The following is a 15,954-nucleotide window of genomic DNA, read 5'->3' as shown; positions in this document are numbered from 1 at the left end:
GCTTATATGTAAGTGTGTCATCTCCAATTAGTATGAGGCCTTTTGGGGTAAAGACTAGGAGTAAAATCTTGCGGGCTCAGGTCCAAAGTGGACAATATCATACCATGTGGTGGAGTGGGTCGTTACAAATGGTATCAGAGCCTGACCCAGCCGAAAGTATGCCGACAAGGACGTTAGGCCTCCAATGGGGGTGGATTGTGATGACCTTGTAAGCGGGTATGCCGTGGGCGGGTGCGAGAGACACTGTCAGGTTACCACAGTGGTGAGCTATTGGTGCACAGTCCCACATCGCCTGGGTAGAGGAAATGTGAAGTGCTTATATGTAAGTGTGTCATCTCCAATTAAAATCCAAGAGCAAAACCGTGCAGGCTCAGGCCCAAAGTGGACAATATCATACCATGTAGTGGAGTGGGTCGTTACAGGCTCCCCTTTGTGAAAGAACTCCTAGCCTTTTTCTAAGGATCAGTCTAAACCACTGGTGCTGGTATAGGTGCCTATTGAACCTGTGGCTGATTCCGAAGTGTAGCTGTTACTCCTGCTTCTATAGCCCGAGCTATGAGTTCATTGAGATGAGGAGGATACTCTGGATCTCTTCCCTGATCCTAAGTCTGCTGAACTTCCTCCTACTCTACATGCAACTGACCACCATTATCCTGAAACCCAGACAATTGCTGCTCTTCCTCCATTAGTTGACGTTGTAGGAGATCTTGCTGCCTATGTGCCGCTTCCCTTTGCTGCCTATTGTTTCGTCTGGTTCTACCATTAACCATTATGTTAACATAAAAAGATAGACATCAACACGATTTTGAACGAACCGTAAAGGAATACAGTGAATCCTAAACTTAAGCTCTAAACAAGAGAATACGCTACGCGGAAGTCTTATTACGAAATAACCCAAGAGACACTTAAACCTAGAGTGCTCTGATACCAACTGTGATACCCCTCGATTCTAAAGCCACGGGTGATCAAGTCCGAATACAGATCCGAGCAATACCAAACAATTAAGTATATAAACAAGCATTTGATTACAAAAGAAATAACTAAGAATAAATAAAATAACAGAAAAAAACTAATTAATAAATCCTCCAAATGAATTGCCCAAAACCTTAAATTATCCTTACAACTCGGGAACCCATTTAGTGGACTCCTAATGATATTCCAACTGAAACAACTGAAAATAAACGTAATCTGAAACTAAAACATAAAGAGAGTCCTACATAGAACCGGAAGAATGATATAGACTGTCTCTGCTTGACACGAACAAGCTCTATGTCTGAAACTTATGAACACCTGAAAAATAATAGTGGGTCAGGCCCACGAATAAATTCTTTCTATGACAACACCAGTAGAGACCGGAGAAACTATATATCCATAACTAACCTATGCAATAACTATATAGTGTATACTACATATACACACTAAAAGAACCTCGCTAGACTATAAGGTTACCTCAACCTGAATAGTAGGCAACATGCAAAAATGTACATATAATGTGCATGGGTACCTAGACCTACCAGGGCACACAACCACACTAAATCTAGCTACACATCCATGGCAATATACGCACCCTATCCACTGATCCTGAGACTCAAACTCATATCATGACATATATCTATATATATATATATCCAATCTACATTAATCCACTATGTATCATCTAACTTGTTCAGTTGACCTGACACGAATATAAGTAGGACTTAACATTTTAGTTAATCCATTCCCTTATAAACTAGGTAGGACTTAACTAATAAGTTAATCCATCGCTAGAGTGCCACCATCCCATATTGGTGCACTACATCTATACAATCCAACAGTTGATGTAACAATTAAAGAAATACATCAAATAATCCAGAATAAACATAATAATATGATATCATGTTATCACAAAATAGAAATGACTTATAAAATTATTTAAGCTTCCTACATTCCATATTCTACACATACTGAATCTTAAACAGACTAATATTTTAATATACAATCAAATAAGCATTCTATATATCTAATTCATGCTATATATTTAATCTTAATTGTTAGAACAAACTAAAGATTAAATCCATTCATTTCTCAAAGAATCAAATAGCATGCATTGATATATTTAAGTTTGTTTAAAATTTATTTAAACTCATTCCTAATCCTTATTTAATGATTAGGACTCCTCAAATTCAATAAAAATTAATACAACACTGTTTCCGAAACATCACTAGGTAAGGCTCAAGCTTTTGTCCTAATTGCTCGAGCACCCTGCTTCAGGCTCGAGCATCCTACTTCAGGCTTGAGCTTTTCACCCAACTGCTCGAGCTTTTCCTTTTAGGCTCGAGCTTTTCATCCAATTGCTCGAGCTTTTCCTTTCAGGCTCGAGCTTTTCATCCAAGGCTCATGCTTTACCCCCAAGGCTCGAGCACTGTAACAACGGACCGAGCATTGTTACGCGAATCAACCCAGAACTCTACTACGAACTTAAATATTTATTGTTTAAGGATTCTAAGGCATTGATGGCTTCTCAAGCGTGTGCACAAAATAATGCACAACACTTTGAGTTTGGAAATTAGTGTCAAGTGGGCATCATACTTCAAATTTATAAACCGTTTAACACCTATACTATGTAGTATGAGTGAGAAGGGATCATCCCAAGGGATTGAGGTGTCGTACTAGATTGAGGAATCAAAATTAGGGTTAGTAGGTCGAGCGATCAAAATAGTGGTTGGTTGGTTGAATTAAACTAGATGCAAATTAAACTAAAGTAAACAATAATGCAATAGAGAGAATAAAAGAGAAAAAGATCTTGGGGTTTAGAGATCACCACTAAGCATAGCTTTTCTACACCTTTAATGAATGATTAATGAGGGGAAGAACATGTATTGCAACAAAGTGTGTGTGTGTGGTTGTTTCAACAAGCATGGATGACAAATTAAGCATATATTGTCTAAACAACATGGTGGATAGCACAACATATCAAATTAAACCATTAATCCTTTCTTTAAGCTCACAATCCAAACACATCACAAGGTTAGAGATACATGTTACTTGCTTTCTTAAGTATGGAGCATCAACAACAAGCATGGATTATCCTCCCATTTAACAACTGCTCTATAACTAAGCTAATGACATGAAATTAAACTAATTAAACTAAGGAAGAGGTACAATCCATCAAGCAATGAGTATGAACCATCAAATAAACCACAAGAACATGACATTAAGCACTATGTCTTAACAATCTCTAGATCTATAGCATCAATACACATAGACATGCATCAATAACACAAGAAATAGAGACAAACACATGAACATCTATTCTAGCATACATAGACATATGGATAGAATGAAATGATCAATTGGAAGCATTAAACCACATAAATTATTGAATAAACAAAATCTATATATATAAGAGTGTCAAGACATGAATCACAATACAAATCCCCTCAAAAATACATAAATCAAGAAGTAGAAAGCATGCTTAGGGCTAACTCTAGCACCAAGAGGATGTCTAGCCATTCATGGATGATGTCCTCCAACCCTCAAGAGTAAACTCCATGGAAGAAATCTGCTCCTTGGTTGATAAAGAGTCTCCAATGGTGTCTCTAGCCTCCTCCTCTTCTTTGCTTCCTCCCTAAGAGTTCTACAATGTATGATATGATACAAAAAGTAATCCTTATCTTATATAGGTAGGTCAAATGACTCCCAAAATGAGCTGGGGTCGTACAACAAATATTCTCCAATGATTAGATAAAGGATAACTTTTTCTGAGCTGGAAATTTAACTTTTTCGCACTGGAGGAAGTTCGATCGATCGAACCTTGGACTTGGATCAATCGAACATGGCTGAGTCTATCGAACTTAGGCTGGATCGATCCATGATGGTGGTGCCTTTTTGGATAAAAACAAATCTGAGATATTTTTGGGAAAAGGACAAAAGTAGTTGGTAGGGTGGTATAACTAGATAAGATCAATCATTTAGATAAGGACAAGAATGTTCGATCGATTAGAGAAGGAAGTTGGATCAATTGAACTTTTGATATCTTTTTTAACAGGGACAAACATGACTCAGATCCATCTTGAAGTGCTGAGATCGATGAAAGTTGGATCGATCGAACTTTTCTTGAGATCGATCGAAGTTGCTGAAATTCCACCATTTACTTCTTTTTGTTCTACTTTGCTCCTTTCTTTGATTCATCCCAGAATTGCTTCAATTATACTCTTATTTGGCTGAGTTAGCTTTTTTGGGGATAGGTACCTAAAAATGGAAATAACACGCAATCAATACAAAACGGTAAAAAAAGACAGATAAAGGTCCTCGAATACCTAAGCTTAAGGGGTTTAAATACGCATTTTTCAGCGCTCATCACACCCCCAAACTTAAATATTGCTAGTCCTTAGCAATGAACTAGAAAGTAAAGGAATGAATGAACAACTATACAACTATGAACTAGAAAGCAATAAATGGATAATGCCACTTTCATAGGGAACACGATTGCACTTAGTATATGCAACAAGCCTTTTAAACCCCTAGGTTACCCCTAGTGGATGAGAAAGTCTGGTGAGGGTTTCCAGAAATGATACCCACAAACATTAAGCTCATTATCACAAAAGAGGCACCAATATTACAAACAAGCATTGGGAGAAAACTACCTCAAGTATGCAATTTTTCAAACATTTTGAGCAATTTTCCAAAATCTTAACATCAAGCAAGCAAGTATGGTCCTCCACACATCAAGGAAATGATCATGCAAATCAAAACAACTCTCGAATCCTTTTTTAGTAAACCGGCATCAAGTGTGTTACTATCTTAGCCAACTAAAGAATTAATCATATCCTTACCCTCAAACTAGCACACAAATCTAGTACCGATCATTAAGATAAAAAGTGGACCTTTTATTAAAGCTTTATTGTTCTAGGTGCGCTTATTCTTTTCACTTATTTTTTTTTTTATTGGATCAAAGATGGAAGCATAGTGCAATGTGTTGATCTATTAAGCATTCTAGCGATTCATGAGGTCAAGCGTTAGGTCAATGACTCCCAAACCAGACGGCTTTAGGGCATTAGGTGTTCAAACACCCCTACGAACTTACAAGCTCAAATCACCTAAGCTCTAAATCAAGACAACTTCCATCTAATCATTTCCCACTTCTCGCCTTTTGGGAGAAGTCCTCACTTTTTTATTGCTTTTGCAACTTTTTCTTTTTTTTTTTCTTTTTTTTTATATTCAATTTTTTTATATTCAATTATTAACCTAGAGTTTGGGCCTTCCACCTTTTGGCGCAAGAACTTCAGTGCTTAATGAGGCTAAAATCCTGGCTACTCAATGAAAAGGGATTGTTATCCACTTTTGTCAAAATGAAAGCTTTCAATGCACTACTAGCCCAATTGGGATATAACCAAATCAATAATCAACAAAGCATGTACCCCACAAATGAATGCTAGTGTGCGCCTGTGCTTGTGTAGAATTCTAGAATGAATTTCAAAACAATCACAAAATCAGGATGATGTGGACCAAAAGTGCAAGCATGATATCAATCTTTCAAAAAATTTACTCCTAAATGGCATCCATAAGGCATACAAGGAGTATTGGACTCTCAAGTCAAGCAATTTTTAAATTCTAAGCAATATAGTCCTTAAAAGATCAAAATCATAGCTAGCATGGACCAATCATAGAAAATCTCTCAAATACACAAGACATGCTCAAAATTTTGCATTTAAAAACAAACACTGCAAAGCACCATTACCCCCAAACTTAAATGGCACAATGTCCTCAATGTGCAAAGAGAACAAAAGGATAGAGTATACCAGTGCAATTAAGGCAAAAAATGGCTGGGACAAAAGTATCCAAAGTGGGTGGCATAGCCCCCCCCCCCCCCCCCCCCCGGCCCCCAAAACTTGGGATAAACTGTGGTCCTGAAATTTGGCACTCGGATAAACTCATCAAATAACAAAAAGGATAATACAGTGCACAATGGTCATGCAAGTGTAAATGGGATAGCAACTGAAAATAGAGAAAGGTATAAGGGTGGTCCTGAAAATTTTGGGCAGTACTATCTTTCACTGAAGTCACTGAGATGCACATGATAGAGTCAAATGGATAGATATAAGAATATAAGAATATGACATCCATAAAGAAAGCATATATATAAGGCAGGATAAAGTGCATAGTACATCATAAAATCAAAGCCAATAGACCAACTGCAAAAATAGTATACAGTGACAAAAATGTAGCAAGTATCACAAATATCAAGTATAATAAGGAAGAGGGACTGGGAATCTCAGGTGGATGAGGCATGATGGGCAGGGCGTGCTCTGCAGATGTCTCGAGATAGATCACGAAATGCGGCCATGACATCCGTGCGGAGGGAAGCAATGTCAGCTCTGAGGGCGATAGTCTCTGCACGGATAGATACCACTTTGTCCTCCAGAGTCTAAAGACGCTCTCCAAAGCTGGGTATGTGATCTGGAGCCTCAGGTGCTGGATCGTGAGAATGATGATCTTGAGTCTGCTCCTATGCATAAATGGGTGACCCAGCTGGAGAGTGCTGTTCTGCGTCCTCGGCAGGCTGCTCTAAATCAATGTCCATGTGTACGGCAGCTGGATCAACTGTTGTGTCGTCCACTACCGGGTCGGCTACTGCTGCTGCCTCCTCAACCTGCAGCTCTTCTGCCGCCTCTACTGCGTCATCCTGTAATCTCTTGATAATAGCATTGTAGCTCTTATCCCAGTCCTTCTTTCTGAACCAGCAGGATCCTCTCTCAGGGCGCTCATGTGGATGGAAAGGATAGCGTTGGTTTGGTAAAATCTGGGTGATGAAGTGGTCAAATGGGAGAGACTTAGCTCTTTTGGGCCGTTCCTTGCTAATGTGATCATCATAGAGCTTCCTCATCACGCTCCAAATGAGCATAAGAATAGATAGCCAATGCCCTATATAGAAAGCGTATAGAGCTGTCAAGTAGTCGCCTCTCCGCTGAATCTTATGGCCGGCGCCGGCCATGAAGACGTTGCGGAACAAGACTGAGTCAAAGAACCACAAGTTATCTGGCAAATAAATGCGGGTGGCGAAGGTCTCGCCATCGGCATAATAACCTATGAGAAAAACGGCCATATCTGCATATGAAGGCCGGTATAGCCTGGGATATGTCTCCTGTAGCTCTAGAGGGTAGTTATGTAGACAATGACATGATCTGGATAATGTGTCCACAGTGATAGAAATCAGATGGCCATCAATGGAGGTCCTCAGCTCCGCCGTGTTACGCGGGGCAGGCCGGAGGTTCTGGAAGAACATCCGTACTAGCCTTGGGTACACTGAGTATGTGACAGGGGCAAGAATGGTTGCAAGGCCCCTCCGTAGTATATCATCATAAGCTGATCGAGTAAGTACCGACCGAGAAAAGAAATCTGTATCGAAGACTGACTCGTGCGCTACTGGAAGGCGTGAATATCTACGTAATGGATGGTCTAACTCCTCGTCTGGCTGAGCTGGCTGAGCTAATGGAGGTGAAGTATGCTCAGCCTCTGCCGAATGGGAAGGAGATGCACCAGCATCAGAGTGTAATCTACTGTCAAAATGGGGAGACTGTGTGGGCTCAGCTGGCTCCTCTTGTATGCGGTCCTGGGCATGAGATGGACTGGCCCCGTCATCCAAAGTCTGCCTGCCTCGGCAGTGATAGTGTCTGTGGGCTACAGTCTTGACCCGAGCCATGGCCTGTAAAATAATTGAAAACTTGCAAGGGAAGTCAGTACCAGACTAAAGAATTTAAAGCACAAAATAGAATCATGTATGTCAAGTAAGATAGACAAAATAGATAAATGACATGAATCTATGGAAGTGACAGGATATGAACATGCTAAGCAGTATAAGTGTAAAATGCATCCAATGTGGAGAATCACAAGCATTGGGCATGAATAAGATAGCATGGACACAAGATAAGATGCATGGAATGTGTATATGAAATCTGTGAAGTTCGATCAATCAAAAAATTGTGAGATCGATCTCACATGATCGATCTGAGAAATTAAGGAACTAAGTTCGATCGATCTCACTTGATCAATCTGAGAAATATGTTCGATCGATCGAACTCTGCGAAGAACGTGGACAATCACAAATCTGTGACGTGGATGCCATGGGGCCTTCACTAACAAGGTCGTAGGCCTATCAACACACAAAGCATCAATCCTAATCACCTAAGATGGCCCATACTCCCAAAATCAAATCGAAAATTAAAAATCTAACAAAATATATATACACATATATACAAAGTGAGTCGAAGCTTCATCCATGGAGATTTTCATCATCAAAGTAGCATGGATCTAACATTTAAAGCATGTATGAAGCAAAACGAAGCTTAAAATACAAGATGAGATTCGGATCTTACCCAAATCGAAGGATAAGATGAGATGAAGATGAGATAAAGATCCGAGAGGAGAGAGAGAGAGATTCGGGATGAGATGAAGCTCGCCAGAGGTGTTCGCCGGAGATAGAGAAGGTGGGTGCAGCGGCGATGAGAGGGTTAGGGCTTGAGAGGGTTATATCAATTTTTGGAATCGATCTACAAACCCTCGGTTCTATTTTTAAAAACTTCCCCGAACCAATTCGATCAATCGAACTGAAATCTCAAATCGATCGAACTGAAATGATCTCTCATTTGAAATTTTTTTTTTTTTTTAATTAAAAATTAAAAATTTTAAAAAAAAAAAAAATTTGGATTTTTGAAGAATTAAAATAAAATAAAATCTTTTTAGGATTTTTGGAAAATAAAATAAAATAAAATAAACAAATAAATATTTTTGAAATTTTAAAATTAAAAAGTCAAAGCAAAGTCAAAGATAGTGATATGAAGAACAGAGATCGATCTGAACAAAATGTTCGATCGATCTGACAAAGAGCTAAAAATATGCAAGTTTTGGATTCAAAATTTTTTCTAAATGTTGGAACTCAAGATCGATCGAACTTGAAGTTTGGATCGATCTAAGAACTTATGATCGATCTGAGAACAAGTTCGAACGATGGGATAGAGAGGTGATTTGGATGCAGGTCGAAAATTTTCTAAGTGTTGGATGTAGGTAGAAATTCGATCGATCGAATCTTCCTTAGAGATCGATCGAACTTATGCAAAATGCTCAATTTCAACATAAAAGTGCATGCAATCCTAATCAAAGTTCCTAGCAATGCAAATGAACCCAAAACCAATATCTAGACTTCTCAAAAAATGAAATTAAAGATAGAAATGAGGGAGGAATAGGGTTTTGACACCCTACGAAATGTCTTGCTAGTCTTTAACGTCTCTAGCAAGACGTTGGGCTCTTTTAGCCTGGATCAAATATCTTGTAGTGCATCCCTTCCTCAATGGGGTGATAAGTGCTTTGAACTCCACCTAACAAATGGTTCTTTAAGGAACTTGTTGGATTAAGCTTAAAAAACGTTTTCGGTTCTTGGTCAAAATAATCTTTGGGCTTCCACGCCCTTTCAAAACAAGATTTTGAAACAACTTTCTTTGGTTTCAAGGTTGAAGATGGACTTTTTGAAACTTTGGTCTCACACAAAAACTCAATTCCTTCACTTTTAAGGTCATCACATTTCTCTACAACATTAATCTCTTCATGCTTGTCAACTGAGTTGGGGGTTGGATTGAAAATATTCAACTTTACCTTCATGTGGCCAAATGAGATCTTCATTATCCCCGTCCTACAATTAATATTGGCATTCGCGGTTGCCAAGAAAGGACGGCCAAGGATAACAGGAATTTGGCTCTTAGGATTTGGAACCGGTTCCGTGTCAATGACAACGAAATCAACGGGAAAGAAGAATTTATCAATTTTAATCAATACGTCCTCGATGATACCCCTAGGCATTTTGATTGATCGGTCGGCAAGTTGTAAAACTACCGACGTTGGTTTTAAGTCTCCTAAGCCTAATTTGACATAAACCGAGTATGGAAAAAGGTTAACACTAGCTCCTAGTTCAAGAAGAGCCCGATCAATGATATGATCACCAATGATGCATGAAGTAGTAGGTGAACCGGGGTCCTTAAACTTTGGAAGAGTGTTATGCTGTAAAATTGAGCTTACTTGTTCGGTTAAGACCACTTTTCTAGGTGCTTGGCTTTTGTTCTTCCTCTTTTGGGTGCACAAGTTTTTCAAGAATTTGGCATAGGCCGGAATTTGCTTGATTTCATCCAAAAGTGGAAGATTGACTTTCACTTGCCTAAACACGTCCATGATTTCATTTACTTTGGCCTTTTGCTTGTCATTTGAAATGGATCCTTTTAAGGTATCCGGAAATGGAGTTTTTAGTTCAAAAACCTTTTCATAATTTTTCTTTGAAGTCTCTTCAACACAAGAAGTTTTCAAATCATTTTGCAAATCTTTTTTTTCAAAATCATTTTTCAAATCACTTTTCAACACATTCTCATTTATATGGTCATGCACATGCAATAAAGGAGGAATATGATATGAAACGGGACGGGTGTCAACTTGTGGTTGCACCGGTTCACTCTCTTCATTAGACATACCCACTTGGTTGTCCATAATCTTTCCACTTCTCAAGGTAGTCACCACATTGACATACTCTATTGTGTGACCTTCCGATGAGGAATAAGTCTCCACAACACATTATTGCTTTTGCGGGGCATTCAAAGGCATTTTTCCCTTCGCTCTTGCATTTAAAGTGCTAGCTATTTGCCCTACTTGGGTTTCTAGCTTTGCAATGGATTGAGAGTGAGAATGAAGTAATTGTGTGTTTGCCTCTAAAGTGCCCAAAGCGGTTAAAACTTTTTCTTCAAAAGCGGGACTTCTAACATTTCCTTGGGAATATAATTGATTGGGAAAATGAGAATTTGAAAATTGGTTTCCTTGTGATTGGTATGATGATCTAAAACCTTGGGAACCTTGGCCTTGTAATGGAGGTGGAATGTACTTTCCTTGAAAACCACCATAGGAAGGGTTTGAGCCCTCCCCTTAGTTTTTCCAAGAGAAATTCGGGTGATTCCTTCAACTAGGATTGTAATGATTTCCATAACGATTGTTCCCTTGATTAGTAAAAACAGTATTTGCTTGTTCATGATGCTCACTTTGCACATGTCCATGGGGACAATTGGAAGTAGAATGTAAAACACTTAAATAAGTCATACATGTCTCATTAGATGCATGATGAAAATGGTTAGGGAAAGAAGATACTTGATTCGCCGAGTTTTGGTTCATCAAAAATTGATCAAACCTTTGAGATAATGATTTCATTTCGGCGGCAATTTCATTGGAGTGGTCGACTCGATGTAAGCCAACACTCTTCCTACCACAAGAATTTCTACTATTCTTTAAAGATAAAGTACGATGCAAAGAATTTTTACTCATGCTCTCATAAAGACGCCACACGTCATCCTCATGCCTATCAATGTAAGAGCCCCCCATGGAAGCATCAACCATACCTTTGTAATTGTCCGATAATCTCTCAAAGAAATATTGAACTAATTGTCATTTGGGCATATCATGATGTGGACACTTCCTAAGCAATTCATTAAAGCGTTCCCATGCCTCATGAAATGTTTCTCCATCCCCATGTGAAAATTCTCGAATTGAGGTTCTCATGGCATTGGTCTTAGAAACCGGATAGTACTTCTTCAAGAACTCTTGTTGCATTTTCACCCAAGAAGTTATTGAAAAAGGCCTAAGATTATTAAACCAATATTTCACCTTGTCTTTAAGGGTGAATGAAAAAAGTTTAAGCCTTAAGACCTCTTCCAGCATGTCCGTATATTTTACAGTGGAACATACTTCAAGAAACTCATCCAAATGTTTGTAAGGTTCTTCACTTGGAAGTCCATGATAATCAGGAAGCATTTGAATGGTTTGCGGCTTGATTTCATAGTGGTGTACTCTAAATGGTGGCAATTGAATGCATGTGGGTGCATTATATTCATTAGGCACATAGTGATCTCTTAAAGCAAGGGGAGAATTAGCAATTGGAGGTACAACATGGGCACCTTGGTTGCCTTGAATGATGGGAGGTGGTGGAGCATAGATTAGCCTTGGCATTCCCAATGGAACTTGGCCTTGTTGTTGTGGTGGATGAACATATGGCCTTGGCATGCCTAATGGTACTTGCATGTTATCATGATGCACATTGGGGTGGAGGATACCTTGTTGGTCTATGTGACCAAGGTCATCCACATGGTCCTCATTGTGTCCTTCCATTGATGAAATGGATTGACTAGAACTACCTCTTCCCCTAGGGTTTCGAACAATGGATTCGAGATGAAAATTTAAAGAGACAAGAGTGGGTCTTAATGATTTATGACCATACATGCACAATGCAACACAACAAGCAATAACAACAAACACTTCACTTTCACAACAAATCAACAATCAACAACCTTCCTCTACATAGAATGTTCTCATACTCCCATGCTTAAACAATATGCAAGAAAAGTAAATTGCCTCCATGCAGGCTCACAATTTATCTAAGAATTGAAATACAAGCCTCCACGCAGGCCGACGATTTAACTAAGAGTTTGAGTAAGAAAAAGCTCACAAATGTCCTTTAGCACTTCAACTCCAAATTTATAGCTTAGCTTAGCAATTGTTTTTTAGATTTTTAGCATTTTTCCTTTGCTTGCTTAGCTCCTTTGCTTGGAATACTCCTTTGCTTGCTTCCTAGCTCAATACTCCTAGTCAAACAAGAATAAACACAATAAGTAACAAAATTGAAAATAAAGTAAAGACACGATCAAAAAAGTACTAATTCTTAATTGATTCCATAAATACGACGTTGCCAATCAATCAATTTCGGCAACGGTGCCAAAAACTATGATGGCTTCCCGAGCGTGTGCACAAATTAATGCACAACACTTTGAGTTTGGAAATTAGTGTCAAGTGGGCATCATACTTTAAATATAAACCGCTTAACACCTATACTATGTAGTATAAGTGAGAAGGGATCGTCCCAAGGGATAGAGGTGTCGTACTAGATTGAGGAATCAAAATTAGGGTTAGCAGGTCGAGTGATCAAAATAGTGGTTGGTTGGTTGAATTAAACTAGATGCAAATTAAACTAAAATAAACAATAATGCAATAGAGAGAATAAAAGAGAGAGAGAGATCTTGGGATTTAGAGATCACCACTAAGCATAGCTTTTCTACCCCTTTAATGAATGATTAATGAGGGGAATAACATGTATTGCAACAAAGTGTGTGTGTGTGGTTGTTTCAACAAGCAGGGATGACAAATTAAGCATATATTGTCTAAACAACATGGTGGATAGCACAATATATCAAATTAAGCTATTAATCATTTCTTTAAGCTCATAATCTAAACACATCACAAGGTTAGAGATACATGTTACTTGCTTTCATAAGTATGGAGCATCAACAATAAGCATGGATTGTCCTCCCATTTAACAACTACTCTACAGCTAAGCTAATAACATGAAATTAAACTAATTAAACTAAGAAAGAGGTACAATCCATTAAGCAATGAGTATGAACCATCAAATAAACCACAAGAACATGACATTAAGCACTATGTCTTGACAATCTCTAGATCTATAGTATCAATACACATAGACATGCATCAATAACACAAGAAATAGAGACAAACACATGACCATCTATTCTAGCATACATAGACATATAGATCGAATGAAATGATCAATTGGAAGCATTAAACCACATAAATCATTGAATAAATAAGATCTACATATATATGAGTGTCAAGATATGAATCACAATACAAATCCTCTCAAAAATACATAAATCAAGAAGTAGAAAGCATGCGTAGGGCTAACTCTAGCCCCAAGAGGATGTCTAGCCACTCATGGATGATGTCCTCCAACCCTCAAGGGCAAGCTCTATGGAAGAAATCTGTTCATTGGTTGATGAAGAGTCTCCAATGGTGTCTCTAGCCTCCTTTTCTTCTTTGCTTCCTCCCTAAGAGTTCTACAAGGTATGATATGATACAAAAAGTAATCCTTATCCTTATATAGGTAGGTCAAATGACACCCAAAATGAGCTGGGGTCGTACAGTAAATATTCCCTAATGATTGGATAAAGGATAACTTTTTGTGAACTAGAAATTTAACTTTTTCGCACTGGAGGAAGTTCGATCGATCGAACCTTGGACTTGAATCGATCGAATATGGCTGAGATCTATCGAACTTAGGCTGGATCGATCCACAATGGCAGCGCCTTTTTGGATAAAAACAAATCTAAGATATTTTGAAGATATTTTTGGAAAAAAGGACAAAAGTGGTTGGTATGGTTTTACAACTGGATAAGTTAAATCATTTGGATAAGGACAAGAATGTTCGATCGATAAGAGAAGGAAGTTGGATCAATCAAACTTTTGAGATCTTTGAACAGGGACAAACATGGCTCAGATCCATCTTGAAGTGCTGAGATCGATGAAAATTGGATCGATCAAACTTTTCTTGAGATCGATCGAAGTTGCTGAAATTCCACCATTTGTTTCCTTTTGTTCTACTTTGCTCCTTTCTTTGATTGATCCCAGAATTGCTTCAATTATGCTTTTATTTGGCTGAGTTAGCTTGTTTTGGGGATAAGTACCTGAAAATGGAAATAACACGAAATCAATACAAAACGGTAAAATAAGATAGATAAAGGTCCTAGAATACCTAAGCTTAAGGGGTTTAAATACGCACTTTTCAGTGCTCATCAGGCATGTTTGTAGGTTCCATCAGTATACAAATATGAAAAATACATCATTTAAAACATGTAACAATTCATAATGTAATCAAATCAAATCTCTGAACTTATCAATTCATACAACAAGAACAACCATGGAATATAATTGATGAAATCTATGTTCTAGATCAATTAAATTATAAATTCCAATTTTAATTGTTCTTTACATAACCCTAAGATTATACTATAGATATAAATTTCACAGATCAAAGGAGAAGTATAGAACAAGAACTTGCCTTTAGGGATTTGATAAAAACCCTAACCTCCTTCTTCTTCCTCCTTCTTTCTTCTTCCTCCTTCTTTCTCTCTCTCTCTCTCTAAAATATAATACGTGATAAATTTTCTAGTCCTCTTTTCAACCTTATAGCTACATATTTATAGGCTACAAAACAACCAAATTCCTTTTCCCAATCCACATCCAATTAATAAAGAAAAAAATAAAATTAAAATACTAAAAAGGTAACTAAAATAATATGTTACGTATAATCTATGTAGATTATTTTTATTTAAGTAAAACAAATACATTAGATTATCTCCCAAGAACCTTCCTTAAATATATATATTATTTAATTATTTATATACTTATACACTATCCATGAGTAATTATCCGTAATTGTTAAAGCCCTTATCCAAGTAGTCCATGGAACCCAATTGGTTAGCCCATGACTACTAACCATAACCATTTGAATAAAATAAAATAAAATAATATCAAATAAAATCAAATAAAACAACTATTTAAAACATTTAATTCCTAAACATTTATTACAAGAAAACACCTAACATTTAAGTAAACAATTACACATCAACTAACACATAATTAAAATAAACAGGTATTTTAAATAAACACATAGTCAATTAATTCATATAAACAATTAAATAAATAGCCAAGAAATCAAATAAAGAATTAAAACACAATTAAAATAATTAATAAAATTCTGAGACTATCCTTTTAAAATTAGGGGTATTACAATTAATATATAATATGCATAGGATATTAGGGAATGTCTCTCAAAAGAGACTTGAACTCTTGGTCAAGGATGAGATTATTGGGCCACAAATTTTATGTGTTCGTTGTGTCAAAGGACAAATGCTAAGAAACGCAATTTTGAGGCTAGTCGGTCATTTGGTCTTTTGGACTATATTTATATCGACATTTGTGATCCATTTCTTATTATAGCTTGTTTGCAGCAAATGTATTTCATTATCTTTATTGATGAGTTCTCAAGGTATGATTGTGTACTTAATCCACCAAAAGTCCGAAGCACTTAATGTGTGTAAAATC

The 15,954-nt window shown here is 37.4% G+C and overlaps 1 pseudogene; it reads left to right on the top strand.

Moving 5' to 3' along the window:
- Positions 1-11,458: 11,458 nt before the first annotated feature.
- LOC132283638 (small nucleolar RNA R71) lies at positions 11,459-11,557 on the top strand (annotated as a pseudogene).
- The last annotated feature ends 4,397 nt before the right edge of the window (positions 11,558-15,954 follow it).

Source organism: Cornus florida, unplaced genomic scaffold (assembly GCF_030987335.1).
Source record: "Cornus florida cultivar Cherokee Brave unplaced genomic scaffold, ASM3098733v1 CherokeeBrave_3.0.0_Hap2_Chr01, whole genome shotgun sequence".
Taxonomy (NCBI): domain Eukaryota; kingdom Viridiplantae; phylum Streptophyta; class Magnoliopsida; order Cornales; family Cornaceae; genus Cornus; species Cornus florida.
Note: the sequence above shows the minus strand (reverse complement) of the source record. Positions and strands in the feature narration are given on the sequence as shown.